The following is an 8,127-nucleotide window of genomic DNA, read 5'->3' as shown; positions in this document are numbered from 1 at the left end:
GTTACCTTCTTTTTCAAAAGGAAAATCTCATACTTGATTGATGACTCCATATTTGCATTTGGGATAATTATAACTTTTCTATTTATAATCTAACTTTCTGTGGCCTGTCAGTTACTGGACCATATACTTCCACTTTGCTTTTATTGGACACGGAAACAATTTCAGCTTCCTTCCCTAAGACTTAAGATCATAATCAAGAAAATGTATTCACTGCTGCCCACATTCATATCCCAGTGCTGCAGACTATAACTTTGGAACATTAGAACAAATGCAGCATTATGAAACACATAAAACACATCAGTGTTTCCACTGAACAATGTGAGATTTATTTTTCTTTACTGAGTCTGGCAGGTAGAAAATTTACTTAGAAGGAACAGTCTTTGATGTTGCCACAGAGGCCAAAGCAATGGCACACTTCACTTAATTCAAAATCATTATGGAAAAATAGATTACTATATAAGAGGTATATAACTGAGTTTATTTAAAGTTTGAGGAATAAAAATTTAGAGTCTAGTTCCAGAAAAGCTGAGAATAAGAACACTCAGATCTTATGATTTACTCTGCTATTTTTTGGAAAAGGTGGGAAAAGAATGAGTTCTTGGATGTTCCTTTAATTTTCTGCATATAATTCTCTCAGCTTTCAAAGCTTCCTACCAGACATTGGCTTCCTTAACAAAGCCTCATGCTATCTAATAATAAAAACTGTTCATTAGAACAAGGTTTTATTGTTAAGAATTTCCTAATACAACAACAACTTATTTCTTACACAAATTAATACATATTGGAGAGGATATAAGCGGGGAGAAGAAGATGACATGCAAATTATACAATGCAAAAAAAGGGGACAAAATAATTTTGCAAATAATATATACCATTTGGTTACAAAACCAACATTACTCTTGTTTGTTGCTATCTTTTCTGATTTGCATCTGTTGGAAAATTGTTGTTTCTCAAAACAGGCATTTCTCATAACAGTGGTTTGATGGTATGTTGAATGTCTTATAGAGCCCACATTTCACTAAGTGTCTGATGAAATAGCCCAGAATATAGAGAGGAAGAAATAAATCTTGGCTGCAGTACTCACTTGGCTGTGTTTGATCCACTCTGAATAGTTAGTAAAGTGCTTAATTTTACACACTACGGTTCCCTGGTACTTATAGTCACCTGCTGTGCTCAGCAGAAATAAAGACAGGTTAGGCATGCACCCTGTTCTCTAGGCCCCAGGGATTGTTCTTGCTTATCTGTATCTACAAACCAGTTCTGCTGCTGCAAGTGGAAAACAGTAGGAAAACACAGCTGTTCCTATTCTTTCCTCTGAAGTTGGTCTGTTGCAGTCCTAGTGGTGGCCAAGGGATTTCATTAAGATGAGAGCTCTATGACTGCTTTGCTACACCTCTATTATGCAAATAGAGTATTGGAGAGTCACATACAAAGCAATGAGGTGTAAAAATGTAAATATCACATGATATAAATAAATTATAGCAAGATTTGTCACATCCTTACCTTGCGTAAGCATTTTGTCTGTTCAGTTCTTCAGTGAACATCACCTACCCAAACCCTAAGGAGAACAGGATGCAGTGTCTGAAATGGAACTAAAAATCTTGACTAAAAAGTGAGAGTTTCTGCAGTTTTGTGTAAGTTTTCAAGTTTGCACTTGTTATCCATCTATATATTCTCTATTCACAGCCTAAATCTTTCCTCTTCAGAGGTAATAAGGATATAAGAAAAAGTCTATAAATCAAGGAGGTGCAACACTTCTCTCAATCTATCATGTATGAATTAAATAGGACTACTCGAACAAACACTGCCTAATTTTCAAGGTCGTCTTCTCTTACAGTAAATCTAAGCAAACACGAATTGGATTTCCACAAAGTAAAGCTGAAGAGATATGCTTTCCCACTCTCTTTGTTCCTTTAAAGCATACCTGTATTGTATTATTTAACAGATTATTCAAGACAACCCAATAAAAAGTTAATTTAATTCATTTCCCTTGCCTTATCCTTTGTGGCAAAGCTTCTGATCTACATTTTGTTGCATGCATTCCTAAATTCTTTTAAAAAATGCAGTATGTAATTACCATGACAAAAGATACTAAAGTCTCAATTACAATTATCACCTCTGCTATGAGTAATCTGGCAAAGCAAAATCATGCAAAGAAGCCTTAGCTGTCCTGCATAAATTGCTCCTAATGGACAAGTAGTACTGAGTCGCACTCTGCAGGTATTCTTAAGTACTGAACTGAGATAAAGGTAGGACAACACATGTAGATGGCACCTAAGAAACAAAACAAAACAAAAAATACAGCAGTGGACTCTTACTATCTAGTTCATTTCTCCCGATAGCCCATGTTTTTTCCAACTACCTTGCCAAATAGCAGACCTATTTAAACTTTACGGATTTATAGAAATATTATAATTACAAGTGTCTTCTGATTACACCACTGTGACTCTTCAAGGTACAAAGTTCTGCATCTTAGAACCAAGAGCAAAGGTTGCTTGAGATGAATGGAAAGATAGCCACAGATATCAGCATGTTTCATATCAGGCTGCTGGTAAAGCCTTCTTTTTGAGGAAGTGAAAAAAAAATATATCCTTTTTCTTCTGCATTTTTACGCAGTAATAACTAAAGACTAAGGTGATCTTGCAGAAAGATAAAAATTCTTGTAAAATTTCATTCATTCATAAAATATTCATTAAAAAAATTTTTTTGAACTCCATTACATAAGTTATCTTAAGGACAAAAAATGGACCTTCTTTTAAAAAAGAAAAGTGAACAGCACATTAAAGCAACCAATCACTACCAAAGAAACATAAACAGCAAAAACAACACCAACAACAAGACGTTATTAAAATATGATTAGATTATCAGCAGTGATACCTCAGGCTTTACTTCCTCCCTCTAGGGCAGATGGTATAAAATAAAATGCCTTCAGTAGTCACCAGACAGCAATAGTGATGATTAAGCAAATGATGTCCAGAGAATATGAAAGACTATTTCTCTCTACATCTGTTTCTTTATCATTCATTCCTTTGGCAATTCTCATATTGCCCTGTTCACAGCTTCAACTTCACCTTCCCTCTCATTACAGAAAACTTGCAAACATCTTGCCTTATATGCAAAATAAAGACCGAAAACATGACTATAGTTTCTGGACTCATATTATCCTCTGTATTTCTTCAGAACAAGATGCATTTCTGAAACAGTGAAGGAAACCTTTTATGAATACCATGGACATTTAATCACAAACTGCCATGTTACTACGTTCTAGTAACATTGTACGTTAGCCAAATGTTAGCAAGTATCACATAGGATGTTGATTATCTAAATATAAATTAGTACATAGCTTTATAGCCTCTATCAACTCAAAACTCTTACCTTTAGTTTTAAATACAGTTTTACTAATACCATGAATTACACAGTGCCTGAGCAGGTAGGTGTGAATGTTGTGGGAGTTCTACTGATACCCTGCTACCAGGGCAATATAGTAGCTGATGAAAAGCAAATATCCTACTCATTTTGCTCAGGTTGCACATTACAAGGGAGTTGTGCACACTTTTCAAATGATCAGCCATTATCAAGACAAAAATGAGTCAGGATTTGGCTTTCTCACTGCTTTCTCTCAGTAATTTTTTATTGTTAACTACAGGTTCTTTCAACATTTAATCCCACTGGTAGAACATTTTCTACCAGAATGGGTGGTTGCTCATTAGCACTATCTAGTAATTAATAAGAAAGGAAATGTTGGCTGTTGATTTCCACAAGAGGCTACATATTATTTTGCTTATAAGTTTTATAAATTACATATTATATTGCTTATAAATTCTCTAAACATCAACCTTTTTACAGCACGAAGAATATTTCACCAACATAGCAGATATTCTGAAATACTCTGACAAGATTGATCAGATATCCCTCCCAAAAACAAAGCACAATTTTATAACTGCTTCTACAGTGTTGTGCTATCATTTCTATTAAAGTATTCCATTTTGTTTGAATACTCTAATGCTCAAAAGAGACATATTTCATCAGTCCTCAAATGCAGGAAACCATCCACAGAACAGTTCTCTTCAGCTAACAATTTGCATCAATAATGCACATTTAAGCATAAATTAAACACTTCAACAGAAAATATTATCTTCCTATTACTCAAGAAGAAATATGCTCTAGTAGTGCAAACTCATGAGTCAGCCTTGAGCAAAGGTCTAACATTTTATGACCAGGATACGTTCTTGGCTAAGAAAAGGAAGGAGAAAGGATTGGACTAAAAAGATTCTTGATGGGATACGATGTGAAACATCTGCCTCTCTTAAAAAGAAAAATGTCAGTCCACATTTAAACACAGATATCTGGTTAGAGACAGTTGTTTCCTTTGAGGGTTGTTAAATGGATACTTCATTTTTTGCTGTTCCCATAACACCAACATAATCAGCTTCCCAATTTAAAATGGAAATGTAACAAATTTTCTTAAAAAATTCAACTAGGTAATTCTCACCCAAGTTACTAGGTAACAAAGACAGGGTAAAGGCAAAATCAGCCTTGAGATAATGTTGAATCAGCCACATCCAACACACGGCCTGGCACCACTAGCAAAGTGTCACATTGGTGTGCTATTAATACCCTCCAGGTTGAAAACTGAGCACCGTGAGGGTGCAGTGCAGCACTAATTCAAGTTATAGCAAATAAACGTATGGATTTTGAAACACTGCCTAAACACAGCCCTGTGAACAGTGAAAAACATGCAGCATTGTTTTCATTTTTGATAAAAGAATTTGCGAATGAGTTTCAAGATTGCCCAAAAAAATCAGATTCTTTGGTTTATTTGTGACTCCATTTTCAGTTGACATAAATAAATTACTTGTGGATTTTCAAATGGAACATATAGAGTTGTAATCAAAAATTGGATCATGCCTCTTTACCAGACTTTCAGAAGCCCCCTCTTACCAGAGAGATTTTTATGGATGCAGCAGGCAGGCTCTTGCTCATCAGTGGTGAAAACCTATAACTAATGATGGTGACTCTGCTGGAAAAGAATGTTTTGTAGCTGAGAATTTTCTCTATTAAACACTGCTAATGTGCTGTTTGTATTGATTGTAGTATCCATGGAAACAATTAGGAGACATTATTTTCAGAGCAACCTTTGTAGATGCAGCCCAAGGCAATTCCTCTTCACTCAATGCAACCCAGGAAAGTCAAAAGGTTGGACAACCATGCATTAAAATGTAACCCCCAAGCCTGTGCACTCTGTCTGCCTGTTTACTTTTTGGAAAAATAACAGATGCACTGTGCCACTAGTGTATAGAACATATGGCTTAATGATTGATATTCCACAGTACGCAGCTGTTAAAAGATATGCACTGTTCTCTGTTGAAGAGGGAAGCACTTCCACAGGAGAACAGCAATATATAACTTGCCTGTTTGATTTTGTGAGAAGACTTCAGTTTTACTAACTTCATACAGAACTGTAAAAAAGTATCAGCAACCATGAGAAGCATGTTTCCAAACTTTGAAAAAGTATAATTGAACAACGTTCACCTGAATTTTTGGAAAATTATTGTTCCTCCTCTCAGACTTTCAGGTTATTAGATGCTACTGCCACCTTTGTTGGTATAATGGAAGCACTCTAAATTCGATAAGATGGGAAAAAGAAAAAAAAAAAAAAGAAGAGTGAAAAGGTTCTAAGTGCAGAAGTCTGCAGTAGATCAAAACCACCTCAATTATCTTGATACAATGAAATCAACCAAGATATCTCCATTAACTTCAATAAGCTTTATCTTCAGGACTCCAACAGTACGTTCAGTTTCACACATCTTTAGGGAAGAATTTAGGGAAGAATTCATAGTGAAATATAGCAAGTCATTCTGACTTCTCTTACATGTCCTATTATCATTCTTCTTGCACTTCACCAATAAAATTTCTTTTCATGTTCTAAAATTCATCACTCAGATGGTCACAGATATTTGAGATGCAGTAGTGAAGAAAACATAGCTTGTACCTGCTACATCCTGCAAGAAAACTACTTGTTCACAGGAATAATAGGCATCAGAGTATTTGCTTTTCAGATACCATACTTCAGTAGAAGACATAAATGGATATAGATTTATATATTTTACAATATATATTCTACTATGGAATATCTCAATGTTCAATGCAAACAAGAAGTGTTTACTGTTTATAGGTATATGATTGTATCCTTTGATTTCAGATGTAATCAGTCTCACTACAAACATGCAGTACATTTTATTAAGTTTTGAAGAACATAATTCTCACAGGAGAGAAAAGTATAAATAAATACTCTTGCAAGTGATCAGCAGCATATCAGTCAGGGCTGATTAGATTCTTTACGATGCTGTCAGACACAAAGAAAAATCTTGCTCAAATTGAGTCTAAATATGGACTTTTTTATGACCACAATTCGTAGTGCTCTGGGGATCCGTGAACCTTTTGTCAAGATTTGAAACAAAGTTTTTATTGCAGGATAGGGAACATTTTTTGGAAAGTTAAGACACTGACTGAAATCAGCTCTCCTTGTAACAAGTGCTGTATTTATATATATCAAGAGATAAACAACCGAATTACCTTATTAGCAGGATTTCCCAGACAACAGAGGGATGAAAGGAGATAAATGGCAGTTAACATCATGTGCTACTCCAGGCTCAGAGGCTGATATGACACCTGGCTGTCATCTCTTCCTATGTTGTGCTCCTCTCTCTGAGAAGAAAAAAATGTATACCCTAGCAGCAAGATAAACTACACGTGGTCTTCAAAGTATAAAATAGCAAAGAAAAAAAACATTTCCAGTTCTTATCAAAGTATACTTAAAAGTAGAAGTGCAACACAGTTGTAATTAACACCTACGCACTGTAAGAATGTTATCTCTTGAATCATTCTCCTCTCTCCCATTCAGTTATGAAGAATTATTCTTTGCAATTTATTCAAATAGAGGAAGTGAAGGACGGCCGCTGTCTAAAACAAAGCAAAACAAAAAAGGAGCAAAGTCTTTATGCTCAATGGTTTGTATGTAATATAAGATATAAGATGGTCTTTGAAATGACTATTATATAGAAAGTCTTGTAAATGTAGATTTTTTTTTTAATGAAATAAGCTTTTATTTACATAACCTGATATTTAATAGAACTTCATATCATAAAGCAATAAGTCTTAGACCATACTCAGTGGTGTACTACCAACCGAGAAAAACAAGAGAGCTCTTGTTTTACCTAGAAAAAGAAAGCTTTTAGGGGGAGGGGGGGGGGTGTAAAAAAGAAGAAAAAAAAAAAAAAAAAGGTTGTATGTTAATGGCAGTGGAAGCCTTTCAGGAAACCTTTCAAATTAACCAAGTTCACTGTCCTAGATGAAATTCTGGCATAAGCAATACCAGTAAGAGAGTTGGTGGATCTTTTAGCAGAGCCAGAATTTTACGTTCTCATTCCTGACACATCATGTCAGGATTACGACAGAGTTTATGGGAAAAGTTAAATCCTTGCTTTTTATCTGTCTTAAAGAAACAGACAACTTTGTATATTATTTTCAGTCAAAATCAAGAATCTGGATGCTTCGAAAAAGATTCTTGGAAAACTTTGCTTCCAGTTATAACAATGTTAATCCAGAGCAATTTAAATGGTACTCACAGAGCTGTTCAAGTTTACACAGAAGCCACTAAGAATTTGATTTTGTGTTCCACATAAACTGATTTAGCAATTATTATAGTTTTCCTTTATAAAGCACAGAATTGACAATTACAGCTTTCAGAAACATTCTAGTATTCTATATGGCAGATTCATTTAACTTGAAAGAAATTAAAAATGGCCTAGCATGTTGCTGCAAAATTGATTACCACTTTCTTGTAAATAGCCATCCAAGATGAATGTGTTTCTTCTAGAAACAGGTAATTTCCAGACTCGTGGGTAAATTTCTATCCCTTAAAAATTAATAGAGTTCGGTCTACTTTTGTATCAACTTAAATCTTCACAAACAAAAATGAAATGCTTTGCTTTTTTCTCTGCCCACTGCTTCTGCACTTTGGTGAAGAGAAGAAAAGGAGGGAGAGTGAAAGGAAGAAAAGGAATGTAATGAACAAATTCTGTTGTCACTACTGTGGCAAAAGTAGTTTACAAAGTTTCTAGTTGG

At 34.8% G+C, this 8,127-nt stretch overlaps 1 long non-coding RNA gene across 2 annotated transcripts; it reads right to left on the bottom strand.

Moving 5' to 3' along the window:
- Positions 1-345: 345 nt before the first annotated feature.
- On the bottom strand, positions 346-6,703 carry LOC128075977 (uncharacterized). Of its 2 annotated transcripts, XR_008204180.1 has the most exons (4): positions 6,577-6,703; positions 2,204-2,274; positions 1,504-1,558; positions 346-1,026 (listed from the first exon to the last, which is right to left on the bottom strand). It is a non-coding gene; the product is annotated as an uncharacterized LOC128075977 (long non-coding RNA). The 2 variants fall into 2 exon arrangements; XR_008204179.1 differs by having other exon boundaries at positions 1,504-2,274.
- Positions 6,704-8,127: the final 1,424 nt, after the last annotated feature.

This window comes from Tympanuchus pallidicinctus, unplaced genomic scaffold (assembly GCF_026119805.1).
Source record: "Tympanuchus pallidicinctus isolate F22 unplaced genomic scaffold, pur_lepc_1.0 scaffold13, whole genome shotgun sequence".
NCBI classification, from domain to species: Eukaryota; Metazoa; Chordata; class Aves; order Galliformes; family Phasianidae; genus Tympanuchus; species Tympanuchus pallidicinctus.
This window is presented reverse-complemented; position numbering and strand designations above follow the sequence as displayed.